This window comes from Drosophila kikkawai, chromosome 3R (genome assembly GCF_030179895.1).
Source record: "Drosophila kikkawai strain 14028-0561.14 chromosome 3R, DkikHiC1v2, whole genome shotgun sequence".
Classification (NCBI taxonomy): Eukaryota; Metazoa; Arthropoda; class Insecta; order Diptera; family Drosophilidae; genus Drosophila; species Drosophila kikkawai.
In genome coordinates this window covers 16,344,535-16,358,630 of record NC_091731.1, presented here as the reverse complement: position 1 = coordinate 16,358,630, position 14,096 = coordinate 16,344,535, and the positions used below count along the sequence as shown (strand labels likewise).

Below are 14,096 nucleotides of genomic sequence, written 5' to 3'. Positions count from 1 at the left end.
CATTGCACAAATCAATGCACTGGCACGAACGCAGCTCAGAAGTTTGATCGATTTAGGCCCTCGTTGGGATGATGTACACTGGGGGAAAATATTTGGAATTTTAGCAGACTACTCCCATAGTTGCTCTGAAAATATTCTAAGAGAATAAGCAGTTTAGATTACAGAATTCGGAGTTTAGCTTAAATAGTTTATCGAGGGCTGTAAAGTAATCTGGTAAATGTTAATCTTAGGGTTTTTGTTAAGTAATCCATAATCTCCACTCAATGCTTTAAAAGTTTTAAGGCTTTTTGAAAAAGAGAGATGACTAGTGCTGGAATTGAATAGTTATTTAAATACTTTTCTAGTGTAAAACCACACCTCTCCCGCCGGCTACAAAGGGGCGGACACTGGCGCTTTAAGCAAACTATAACTGTTGTGGTTGTTGGCCTCGGGAATGACCAGCCACATACGAGTATATATAGTATATGGCGTGGCAAAGGGCGCGTCGACTAAATGTTTGGAACACTCTGTGGTTGCTGGCTGTCGTCGTTGTCATTGTCGTTGGGGCAGGGGCAGGGACAATGACAGCGGCTCATTATTAAGTTGTTTGGCCGACATCATTCGGTTGATTTATTTAGTTAAATGGATTCTATTTACTGGCCTATTTGAAATTTATATATTTTTGGTTCGCTTATCGCGCTTGGCCCACATTTCCCACTCATTTCGAGTCAACTGCCCCCACTGATAAGCGCATCGCACTGTGTTGCACTCTAAAAATGTTGACACAAATGTGTTGTTCAACCACTAAGCTGACACGGCCGCAGATGTTGCCGTTGCAGTTGCATTTGCCCCGGCAATTCGACGTCAAATTGTCGCAAATTCTTACAAGCGCCGCTCATTAAAATTACCCAAATGCCAGCGCCAATTGTCGGAGCAGGGCAGGATGGGAGACGGAGCAAGCAACGGCATCGCATGACAAATGGCGGCGACGAGAGCTTCGCTCCAGACAAGTGCCACCTAGGGATGCACTGGCAGAAAATGTGCTTTACATACAAGGGTTCATGTCTGACTCTAAATAGTGGAAAGTAACTTAAAGAAAAAGGCAGACTAAAACAAGAAAGAAAGCTAACTTTGGCCAGCCAAAGTTTGTATACCCTTGCAGGTAACAATTAAAATATATCATCATATATATCACTATGCCAAAAATGCATTAATTTCGATTCGGAAAGCAGTTTTGTGTTAGTTTTTATTCATTTAAAAAAATTGCATACCAAATGTAAAATTTTAAGAAATCGAAATTTTTGGCTATTTTTGCTAATTTTAATGATGTAACCCCTTATCAAATTTCTCAAAAATGGCTAAAAAATCGATTTCTTCCTGACATATCTAGAAAGATTCTCCTGTTGATGCTGATCAAGAATATATATGGTTTATGGGGTCGGAAATGATTCCTTGACTTAGAAAAATATTATTTTGTATTATAAAATCTGATTTTTTATATTAAAAAACTTCTTGATTTTTTTTAAATTAAAAATATCATAACTCGGCCCAAATATCACTAATTTTAAATCGGAAACTGTTCTGTGCAAGATTTTCTACAGTTAATAAATCTGCATACTTCATTTAAAAATTTTAAAAATTCAAAATCAACAATTTTAATGATGTAACCCCTTATAAAATTTTGCAAAAATGGCCAAAAAATCGATTTCTTCCTGACATATCTAGAAAGATTCCCCTGTTGATGCTGATCAAGAATATATATACTTTATAGGGTTGGAAACATCTCCTTCCCTGCGTTGCAAACTTCTGACTGAAATCATAATACCCTGCAAGGGCGTTGTAATTAAACACTATAAAAGCAAGATAGTTTCTTACATAAAAAGATATTTTATGGGTGCTTTAAATGCCAGAAAAGGCACTGGATTTCATTTAAATGAAAAGCAAATCTTTGGAAACTCTGTTAATATTTCTTCAAGTGTCTGTCGTAGACTCTGTTTTCCTCCACTTTTTCTGCTGCTCAACAAATTTGTCGCTGGCATTTTGCAACGTGATTTTGGTGACTTGGGGCAGCCTGATAAGCTGCGCTATTTGGTCGCTGATGTCCGACTGCCTGAAGAGCTCTTCGCTGCTCCGATACATTGCGGAAAGTGCTGATTGTGGGTATTGTTTTTGCTTTGTAATACAAAGCGCAAACAGAAAGTGCTGATCGAGCGGGAAATTGCCAGATGGAGCGTGGCATATAGAAGTAACGGAACTGAATCGCCGACATTAGCCAGGTAAGCACTAAGCTTGGCTGAAACCGAAGATCGAACCCGATGGTCGTCTGCTGAATAAGCAAAAAATTGTGCAGTAAAAAATATAAAATAAAAGAAAAATAGCAGCACGATCACCTCGATTCGATCGATACTCCATTGCAGGTGCCTTGCCAGTCAGTTGCGCAAGAAGTGAGCCAGCCACTCGAGGCCTTTGTTCAGATCGCGGCCAGACTGTCAACAGATTGGTCTGGTCCAGTTCTCCTCCGGCCTCGGAGCGAGTCTCATTTAGCTCATTGAAATGGAAAGCTGGAAAATTAACATTGCATGCGGACATTGCAAACAACGGCAACGAAAAAAAAAATACAAAAAAATTCTAAATACAAAAACCAAATTGCAAATGAAAAAACACTGAAGCATGAGGTGAGGGTAGACTGTGTTTGGCAGAGTATAATACCCCTCTTATAACATAGCTTCTTGTTGTAATAAATTGAGAAATTATTTAATGACTTCTTCATTATTTAAGTATCTATAACTTGCAATAATAATCTTAATACATTTATTAATTCAATTTATAGTAAAATGTGAAGATTTGCTATATTTGTATACACGAAACCTGATAGTTGTATTATATTTTTGGAACATAAGGAAGTTGTTAATGTTAAAATATAAATAGTTCAATCTTTTAGCCTTGGTTGACTGTCAAATTTGATTGTACACGTCTATTATTATGTTCAAAATTAGCTTGCTTTTACCAAATATCCCTTATTACTCAACTTTTAAGACTGCATTATACCCATTATTACCCCTTAAATAAATGATGTATGCATTCAGATCCGTACTAAACGGCTGCTCATTTGGCATTCTACGTACTTGCCAAGTTGCCGGCATTTGGCGAGTGTTACGCGACTTTGAGCGCTCTAATTGTGAGCTTGTTGTTCGGCCAACACACAGCTGAAGTGCGCATACAAACAGAAACGGTTGAAATATACACTAAAAAGTAGCAAAAAATAAAATACAACCAAAAATACACGGCGACATGCAACGGTGCACAGACATACATATAACATTTGGCTGCGCTGAAAAGCCAAACAAAAATACAAAATACGAAAAAAAGAAACAAACCAGAAGCAGAAACTGAAAGAGAAACAATCCAAAATGTACTCGGAGCACAGACAAAGCACGCGACTGCCACTGCAGATAATTTGTTATTAAGTGGAGTGGAAATGCGTAGGAAAATATGATATAATCTGGGGGAGAATGGGCGGGCCTGCATGCATGGCCAGGCATATGGAACCGTTTTGTTTCAAGATCAAGTTCAAGTTTGGAGCGATTATTATGGTATGCCTTGTTGAAGTGCACAGATTTTCCGGTAGCCAGTCGCAGTCTTCGTCGTAGTCGTCGTCGTCGTCGTCGTTGATGGGAAACTCGCAATTGGCATTTTCACAAAAAACCAAACACTCCGCGAAACCGCAAAAACCCAGCGATACGCTGCCGGGCAATTTGCCAAACGGCACAAAAAGTGTCTAAGCGCAGCGAAATCACCTTTTGACCCACTTTAAAGATGTCTGTGGCTGTTGCTGTTGCGCTGCATAATGATGCAAATGATGTTGCAGCCTCTGATTGATGGGCAAAGGCGAATCACAGCTGGAAATCAATCCGTAAGCACTGTGTAATGAGGATGCAGTGAGACAGAGAGAAAAACTCTTGCCTATAACTAAAAGGTTTTAATTAGTAAAAGTAAACTATGAAACTTGGTTATTATAGAAACAAATGCGGATCTAAGGCTTTGATAACTATTAGACAACATAAGCACGTATTTTAGTTAATTTCCTTTATTTAACACATGCATTCAACTATTCTCTATGTGTAGTTAGTATCTGTTAGATACAAACTGCAGCGGTAGATACACCCAGCGGCTGTCTTGGGTGAAAACCAACGGAATGAACGGAAGTCGACGGCAATTTGTGAACGCAAATCAAACCATTTACCGCCGCTGGGCCTGCCTGATGTTGTTATGTCGTTACGTACTGTACATAGTTAGCTGCCGATGAATAGGTAAAATCGTAAAATGTCAAATGCAAAAAGCAGATGCTAGCGGTCTTTGTTTTGTTTTTTAGTTTTGCACGAACGTGACTCTTGCATTTACGGTCTTTAAATTAACTGCAGCTTTAAGTGTGTCAGTCACTGCACGGAAAAGCCGCCAGCAGCAGCAACAACAAGGTGCAGCATTCCACGCACACTTGCACCGCTCTCTCAGGCTCACTTAATTATGCATTAGGCAGCAGCATTGACAGGCACACTTTGCCCCAGGAAAGGGACGCAGGAGTTCAACGAACTCGCCGCCTGCCCGAGGAGTAAAGGAGTAAAGGGTTCCGCCGGGTTAAATGCGATTATGACAGCTGCGAGAGCGGTGTGAAAGAGGAGAGGGGGAGAGAATCTTTTAAATAATTAGAAGGCCTAAAAGGTTCTTTGGATTGCTAAACCTAAAAAGTTTTTAGGATAAACTCATGTCTAAAGTTACAGTAAGCTCACTTAGTAGATGGTGTACCCAAACTATTGACTTCATAAGTAGATTAAGCATTATTAAATGAAATTGCAGATATTTATCCCTTTATTTAGGAATTTACTGCCCAGAAGCCAATCGAAGGCATTCCTTAAATACAATTACTGGCTGGCAGATTGTTATAATTTACTGAGTGCCTGCAACAAACTGCACACAAGAGGAAACCCAACCGTTTTCCCTAAACTGAAAAGGACCCCCCCTCAAGTGCAATAATTTAAATCAGCTTACCGCCTGTCCGGGCAATGCTCTCCATTAAATCAGACCCCATTGTTTACGACAATCAATTGCCACCTTAAGATCCCCATGCTGCCTGGTTGCCGCCTGTGCTCTGCCTGGTTTTAGGCCAGCTCCCGGCCGACTCTGTCAAAGGTGGTTAGCTGTAATTGGCGAAATACTCGCACGGCGTCGCTGCGGCCATTCAATGGAGCGTAGAGCGTGGAGCTTCACTGGTCGCAAAGGTAGGTCTGGCCACACTCCAGTGCATCCGAATTAGGGACGGGGGGAATCGAAAGGGAGGTAAGGGGCTGCAGCCATTGACGGCTTAACCCACGCATGTGGCCGTTGTGTAGATTCCAATTGAATCTGCAGGCGCGACCAAATCGATGTTGCTGCTGGTTGCCTCCATGTTGCCCTTGTCCCTTGTTGTTCTCGCCGTCGCTCTTCTGACCACTGACTAATGGCTTAATGTGTGTGCGTGTGCGCTGCGAGTGTTTTGTGGGAGATGCATGGCAGCTGTGTGCAAATTTATATTGCCTACTTTTTGGGGCGGAAGAGAAGGGCAAGGGGAAGAGACGAGGGGAGATGGAGATAGGGAGTGCCCCGCAAGTGCAATTGATTTTGTTTTGCTTCTAAGCTGGCCGCACATGACCAACATTGTCTCCAACTCGGGGCAGTAACAGCTTTATTACACTTGAAAATGGGGAATAAGGTTATACACTTAAAAGTAAAGCTACAATAAATTAACCTTTATTTTTTAAATTATAATTTAACCCATATTTTTTCTCGAAATTGTAAACTCAGGGGTGCTGAGATTACATAATTTGGGTTTAAATGTTGTTCTTGAGGCCATGTTCTTTCCGTATTCCAACATATTCGTTGGCCATTTCTATACAATTTTGTTTAGTGTACAGAATCCTCACGGCTCGTTGGCCAGGCAATGCGAGTTAGGGAGTGAGGGTAGCGAGGCGGAAGACACAGTGTGTCCTGGGCCGCACGAGCACCTTGTTTATTGAATTTGGAAGCTTTTGTGTGAGAGTGACAACGACGGAGGTCTGCTCCTGCAATTGAGGATGTAATTTTTGCATGTCTCCGGCATTAAATTCAGCACCACCTCCTCTTTCTAGCTCATTCCGCTTAGCCTCTGCGTCTGGGAATGTGTGAGCGTGTGTGCTCCTGGGCAATTAGGGCTATGACATTCCGCTCTAAATCTCCTGCACACTTTGCTAATTGTTTCCAATTCCACAAACACTCGTCGCAGACCGACAGACAGACAGACACATGCACCCACAGATGGCCGGGACGAGCAAGTAATTGCAGCCAAAGTCCTGACCCACTGGGTAAATTGGCTACGAAACTTCAGAGGGAATATACCTCAATTATAATTGTTAAATGGCATGTCATGCCGGCCAACTGCTTTGATTCCTGCCATTTAATAATTTTCCCTTGACCCAAATTAACGAGCAAAAACCCGATTCAATTGGCCAACAATTGATTTACATACCTTTTTGTGACTAAAGACTACATTGTTAGCTAAATTCTGCCCATTCAGTTTGATTATTCAGTGCAGTGTCCGAGGCAAACTTCTAAAAAGGTAAATGCATTTTTATAGCCATCGACTCTGGCTCAATTTTCGTTCAGCACTTTACCGGCAAAACCAATTTGAATATCTGCACTAAAAAGAATACCTTGGGGATGGTAAAAAATTGTTTAAGGGAATTAAAAAGAAAAATATATTTCAATTGTAGTTATTTTACCAAAAGAAAAATATATTCAGATAGTATACATTTTTTCAATTTCTGGAATTCAGTCTAGTTTTTTTTTGGGGTGTAAGTAATACACATCGAACTGAGTTCCGTACGTTCCCAAGTGCGGGACTTTGGGTAGCGCGTGTTTTGTCGTTTTGCCAGCACGTGACCTGTGTAGGCAAGAGCGCCTTCGCCCGGCGGGATTAGGGGCCCTGCCGCCGCCCACTTTTCACCCACTCTTTGCCGCCTTGACGCTTTCCCCTTTCCCCACTCTCCTCACGCATCGCTTTGCATTTGCGTGCAGCGATTTGTGTGTTAGTGGGAATCGAACCTGACTTCTGGTGCCTCTGGCTTCTGGTTTGGGCCTCAGCCCTTTGTTATAGGCTTTTAATTGACATACGCGTTTTTTACACGATTTCTCAGTTGTCTGCTGCCGGTACTCCCCTTCGAGCCATATTCCGACTGCATACTAATGATTCTCTCCTGTTTTCGAATTCTCTTTGCAGTTCCCGATGATGATGTCGGTCGCCGCCGGTACACGGAGCAGCGCCTAAATTTATTGGCCAACACACTCGTCTAACCCCAGAGAGGTGAGTTATTAGCCAACATGGAAAAAAACTAGGTAGATTGTAGTAGTAAAGCCCTCATAAAGAGCGAGATAGTTTGGAGGCAACTCTTTAGTTTCAGCCAATCAATCGAATGACCGAGGCCTGGGATATTTTCATAAAGAGGACACACTTAAATGTGATCCTCAGAGCTGGTATCCTTCTAAATAATAAGATCATGTATTTGGTGGGCAAACTTATATTTTTCGGGTTCGCTGCTCTTGGGTCCCAGGGAGCCGGCAATGCATTGCCCTCTGCAATGTTATCCATCGAGGGATTGCGCAGTTCCTCCGGGATCAGTTTCAAACCGCTGACCCGAATGATCAAATCCAATCATCCAATCTTCTTGGTCAAACTGGGAACCAGTAGCTGAACGCGGAATGTCTTGGAAATCGACTTCAGTTTTGGTAATATAGCACTCTTTTTTTCTCCAAGTGCCATGTTAGACTAGGTTCATTTAATTGGCCTCGCATGCGCTCCGATGATAATTAAAGTCGACAGCCACAGACGGGCAGACAAACGAGCACGAGTGTGCCTTGGATTATTGGTATTAACACCGATTTTATGACCTCGCACGCGTTCCCTGGCTGAAAAATTGCCCCGTGACTCGCCTCTTCAGATTCATCAGCAGCTTCAATGATTTCAACGAAGTGTGAATACTTTGTATCTCGGTTCATAACTCATTTTTATGCTGCCGGAGTTTCTTTTCCGCATTTTCGACTATAACTGCTTGGGTCAAATTAGAAATAAAAGCTTTACCTTTGCCTTAGCCGAGGCTTTTTGCATAAAAACAAATAAACCAAGAGGGTTCGGGTATGGTGTGTGGGTGCCATGTGAGTTCCTTGAGCTTTCACTCCGGGCGATTTGAGTGGTTTTCTTGGTTTTTGAATACAAGGAGCAAGATTAGTAACGGAATTAAATTTATTTGCCTTAAAAAAGTACACATCTTCGAAAGGAGAGTCTAGAAATATACTTCCTAGCCCAATTCAAAGTTGGTCCTTTACTTTTTTCGCTTCCCAGTTGAAGGAAAACTCTAAGGACCACCCTCGAAGCTTTCCACGGAGCTTGCCCGAGTCAGAGCTTTCACTCGCACCTCCTGTCGTCAGCTGTGTGTCCTCTTTGCCGAGCGCCGAGGGCAGAGCCGAGCCGAGGGAAGCCTGTGCTTTTCAGGCGCTTCGTGGCTGGCGCGTCTCAATTCAGTCTCCCGAAGAGCCTTTCCAGGCACAGAACGCGGACGGTGCGCGCTCCTCGCTCCAAGTTGGCAACGCAAAAACGACAAGCGCGTCGGGAGCGGGCAGGTGGCAGAGGCGGAGGAGGCGTTGCGAGTTGGGCGTTGGGTGGGAGTGCCACGCGCAATCCTAAAAGTAAAATGAATTAGAAAATGTGCGCGCCGTTGTGTTACATAAACGAAGCAATATTTTCACCCACACACAAACTCGCACAACCAAGCACACACACGGCAAGTCGCCACCGAAAATCGCGTCCTGTGAGAGTGAAATTATCCTGGCCAAGTCGCTGGCTGTTGTTGTTCCTCCGACTGGTTCGCTGTGGTCGTGCTGATGGTGCTCACGTATATTATGTAAATGATTATGTGCCAGAACCGGAGCGCTGCGACTCACGAAGACCAGACCACGTCGTCGTCGTTGTTGTCGTCATCGTGAATGTTTTAGCCGAGATGTGGAGCCGAGCCCACAACCGTTCATAGTCCGTAGACCTGAGTCCTGAGTTCTAAGTCCTGTGTCCGAACTGCTCACTAAGGGGTGGGCGGGATTTTGAGGGGCTGGTCGCGGGTCCACCTTTGTGTTCTTATTTCCGACACACGTCGTCCACTGGACACCGCAAGCACCAAAGTTCAGCGAGTGAAAGCCTCCTATTTCCATTAGGATCTGGGACTCTTTGCTATCTGAAACTTAAGCGTCTAAGCCTCTTTCTTGGTCAACAAAGTATTCCGTTTTGGAGACCTAAAACAAAGGAAAAGTTAAATAAAAGTAGGATAGAGCTATCAAAACTTTTGAAGAGTAAGAAGAAATACTCTATAAGTTTATCAGAATATATTATTTCTAATTATTCTTCGACTTAAAATCTTTATAATGGTCTTGAAATCCTATTAATAACATTCTTTCTTTACCATAATTATGTTGTAAAATCTTATTTGCCTCAGTGTACGCCCCCCCTTTGATTGTATCTGCCTTTGGTAAATCCTTTTTTCTGAGACACATGAGTGGGACTGTTTTCGTATAGGCGCTTGTCGGAAATACAAAGAGTGCCTTGGCACCTGCAGAATGTGGCAACAAGGAGGACAAAAGGCAACTAAATTGTTGCCAAGTTGTGCTATCTTTGGCAGCTCGCTTGGCGGCTCCTTTTTAAAGCAATTTATTTCGCCCGACAACGAATAATATACACATACACACACACACACGACACCCGTCGCTCCACTCCGCGCATATCTAATGAATAAGTTATTCAAAAAATGTATCTACATGTTCGCCGGGACATGGAGCAGCAACATCGGCGCAAGGACATGGCTCACATGTGAGCTGGCGGCCTGGTGGGCACAACCAACCGGCTGCTGGTGGTCGAGCGCTTAATACAAATCAAATTTCAGCATTAATTCAACTAATTGGTGCTTGTAAAAGTTGCCATCGAAGGGGGGCTTCGATGGTAAATTGAATGAAAAGCCCGGCCCGCAATTTGCGAGGGTTTATTCAATTAAACTACGACCCCGTTTCCGAGCCCCGTTCTGGGGGCTCCTCCACTCGAGCTCGAATGCAGACTATGTATATGGGGGACTCTGAATATGAGTACCCTCCATTTAAATCGGATTTACCCATCGACGTGGTTGTGTTTTGGCTTCAGGCTTTTGGGAAACATTTCAGTGTCCACCTGAATGGACAAAAAAGTTTCCATCTTGCCCTCTATCAAAGTCTACAACACGCAAGTTGAATGCCACAGAATTACCATAATAGTTAAAGTCAAATGTTCATGTACATTGTAATCGTGCTTTCACGCAAGAAATTACAATAAAAGGCACACTTTTTGTGGCCTTTAAATATTTATATTAACAACTCACTTAAGACTGAAGATTTCATACAAAATACTCTTTAATTTTCTGTAAGGTACTGCAAATGCTAATGTAATTGGTAATGAAAACTCAGTTACAATTTCTAAAAACTTAAATTACACTCTGGGTTCAGGGTTAAATGTAGCTACAAAGCCTCTGCTTTGCGCAACTTTTGCGGAAAACGAAAGTTCTCTGCGGTTTGCCGTCATCAAAGAATGTTCTACTTTCTGTGTGAGACGGGTGTTTTCCGGGAAAACATTTACCGGTAATTCCCAGAAAATTGAATAATATATGAAAGAGTGCGGCGTGCTTGCGACAGTTTCTGCCAGAAATGAAAAGTTTAACTCCCGCCAGTTAGGGAGTTTGTAGTGTCTGTGTCGCCGCTTTTTCACATGGCTTGCTGCCTCATTCAGTGCATTTCAATTTTCGCAATTTCATAATTTCATAATTTCGTAATGGCCTTGCCTAATTTCCATGCTGCATTTGTGTAATTCTCAGTGATAAGTACGCGAAATTGCAATCAGTGGGATGTCTCCTCAACATCCCTCTTAAAACCACTTAATTTGCTGCGTGTTTTGCGGATTGCTGTTGATTTCGAATTTCGCATGCATCAGCAATTAAAACTTGGACAGCCGATTCAGCAGGCAGGTAAATCTTTCCGCGGAGGGGAGTAATTACAGAAGTCATTATGTTCCTGCGTCACCGGATCCTTTTTCCACTTGTGCGGAGTGCGGGAAAAACTTCTGCTTCTGCTGTTTGGGGGCCAAATGTCAGTGGCAAAAAGTTTCCGCTAAACTGTTTGAGTTGTGCAGCCGCAAGCAAACTGTTTGCCAGAAACTCTGCATGCCAGGCCCTTACTCTTGGCATCCCTACACTGGGAAATCAATAAATCAGAAAGTATTTGGGACTTAAAGATCATAGATGAACAGTGAACATTAAAGCTAAACTGGATAACTTTATGTGGGTTCATATTCGTAGGAGTTTAAATTCAATATTTAAAACGTTCATCTTTAGAGCAAAATACTTCTTAAAAGAACATAAAGCTCGTAAACTTTCTTCCTTGTGTATTATTTTTATAAAATAGGCTGAACTTTCCGCCACGACCTCTTCTTCTAAGCGAAAAGTCAAGCAGTCAAAGTGCATTTTGAAATGAATTTATGGTCGGCCGACGGGGCGTATGGGTTATATTTCAGTTTACTGCCTAAGCTGGCGTGCAAATGAAAATTGTTTATCTTGCCCTCACTGTTTTTTGTTTTTATTGAATTCGTTTAGAAATAAATAACCCCCCTGGAAGGAAACAAAGGTTCAGCTTGTGGGTCAAAAATTGCAAACGTTCGAATTTATTACGGCTCTGGGAATGTATGTATGCATGCTTCATGCGCCATGTGGACATTTCTCCCTGCTGCCCGTGACAGAGTGTTCTTCTTATGTCCCTCATAGTTTTATGTGGAGCATAATCAATAACAATTTGCATTTATATACAATGGTCTGAATGGACGACGTTTGGCCGGGGCCATCGGAGGAGACCCCTCCAGACAAAAATACCCACACTTGAGCGGAGACCCAAATATATGTATTGTGCACAACAACTGAATGGCACAAAAAGGAAAACAAGAAGCATCGAAAGCCAAATGGAGGAGAATAAATAAGGAAAAAGGAAAGGCAGGCAGGCGGTAATAAAAACAAAATTCCACAGTGCAGCAGAGGATATTGCGCGAACTTTTGGGTGGGTTGAAAAATTAAGGATTCTTTCACAACATTCCTTGAAGTAGTTAAAAAGGGAATATATATGATTTGGAAATATTCAAGACTTTTATAAAATATATATATTAGAGCAAATATTACGAAAGATAGCACAGTTTATTAAGTTCAAAAGACTTCATCGAGCTCAAATGGAAGCTAGAAGAAGTATGTTTTCACTAACAAAAACAAAATGCAATGCCAGAAGCCTTACTTTAGGTGGACTCGTTACTCCTATATAGTATTCGATTGTCCCTATTTTCGGTCAACTTGTGTGCCACTCTTTTTATCCATTTTATTTACTTTTTTTCCGACAAGCTGTGCAAGAAAATGCCAAACAAATACACAATAAACAAAGGAGCTCGAACCCAAACACACAGGACTACTATACACCCACGAGGACAAAGCAAACTTTTGCGACAACTAAAAACGGCAAAATATTTTCGCTTGTCTTTGTTTCCAGCAGGGCAAGGGAAAAGGATATATAGAGATGGTTATGGAAAGAGAAAAGGAGACACAGGGACAGGGGCAGGGACTTGCCATAAACATGGCATACATCCTGGAGGCAGAGGGGCTGGGGCTCGAGTGGCTTTTGTGCTGCTGCCGCTGCCGGGAGCGGAAATGGGTAACAGCACCGCATGTGTGTTTGTGCGGCGTATCCCTGTTTCTCCTCCACCTCCCACTGTCACTCTTTTTTCACGACTCCTGTGCGTGCCACGTATTTAAATTAGTATGCAACATGAATGACAGCAGCCATTGCCATCGCTCATGTTCCCCCGATAAACTCGGAGCCTGCGAGTGTGGGTGTGTGCGAGCGATATGTCCTTGCCTTGATTTGAATTTTCAACTTGTGCAAGGCGCAAATGAAAGCGAGCATTAGCGAAATGCCAGCGCCGCCTGCTCGCCCGCTGATGGGTGATGAAATTTTCGCTCAATGACTTATTCAGCTTTCCACGCACACTTGGCGGCGCCATGCTGAACTTTGGCTTCGCTTTCGAGGCAGAGACGCAGCCAGAGCTAGGATCAGTGTCTAGGCATCCGGCTGTGATAATCACCCTCGGTGCGGCAGAGACTGCTTAATAGTCAGGCTCCATAGCCATGCATAGCTTGTTGCCTGGTTGCCATTTTGATGCCGTGGTGGCTCCTCACCTGCTCCGTCCCAAGGACGTGAGTGGGGCTTCTGATGATAAAAAAAAAAAAAGTATTGCACCCACTAGGAGGACAACGGCAATGACGATGACGATGCTGATGCACGTCTCTTCAGTTGCTCCTGCTCCATTGCCGCCTGTGCCAATCAAGTCAGGAGGCTCTAAGGACAACAAACACGTCCTAGACAACAACGTCGCCCTCTCTGCGACAACGACAAAAGTGAAAGCAACAAAATCTTCATCATCAAGTGTCATTCTGGGCAGAAGTTGACGCATACATTGGCACACTCAGGAAAACTGCATTAAGGGAACTAGGGAGGGTTTAGTTAGGAGGTTCTTTAAAGAATTCATTGATTTTTTTTTATTTAAATATTCTATAAAAATTCTGGAGACTCAATCTCTGATTTAAGCTAAACTCATAGATAGTAAATGATTTTAGGGATATAAAAGGAATCCCTTTATGAAACCTTTCTTTTTTTCTGTGCACACAAGCTCTATTGGGGCATCTGTCCATGTGCATCTCCATCTATCTCGATGTTGGCCCTCTCGTTCGCTCTTTTTGCACAACTATTGCCATGTCTGGCAAATCAAGTGTGCAAGTTTGAATTGCTGCCGCTGCTGTTGCTTCTGCTCTCGGGCATAAATGTTGTTTAAACAAAACTTTGGCTTCCTCATAGTTTACCAAGTACGAACTTGGAACTTTGAACCCGGAATCCAATTTCCGAAAGGCAGGTAAATCCAAATACAGGCTCTCTCACCCCAATCCCTTGGGCCAGGGTCC

At 42.8% G+C, this 14,096-nt stretch overlaps 1 protein-coding gene across 2 annotated transcripts in view; it reads left to right on the top strand.

The window, feature by feature from the left end:
• kmr (kramer) overlaps window positions 1–14,096 on the top strand; it is a 50,650-nt gene that overhangs the window by 13,057 nt on the left and 23,497 nt on the right. For both annotated transcript variants that reach the window (XM_070286372.1, XM_017180254.3), the window contains one exon: window positions 7,268–7,351. The gene's annotated coding sequence lies outside the window, so the exon portion shown is untranslated. The remainder of the gene's footprint in view (window positions 1–7,267; window positions 7,352–14,096) is intronic.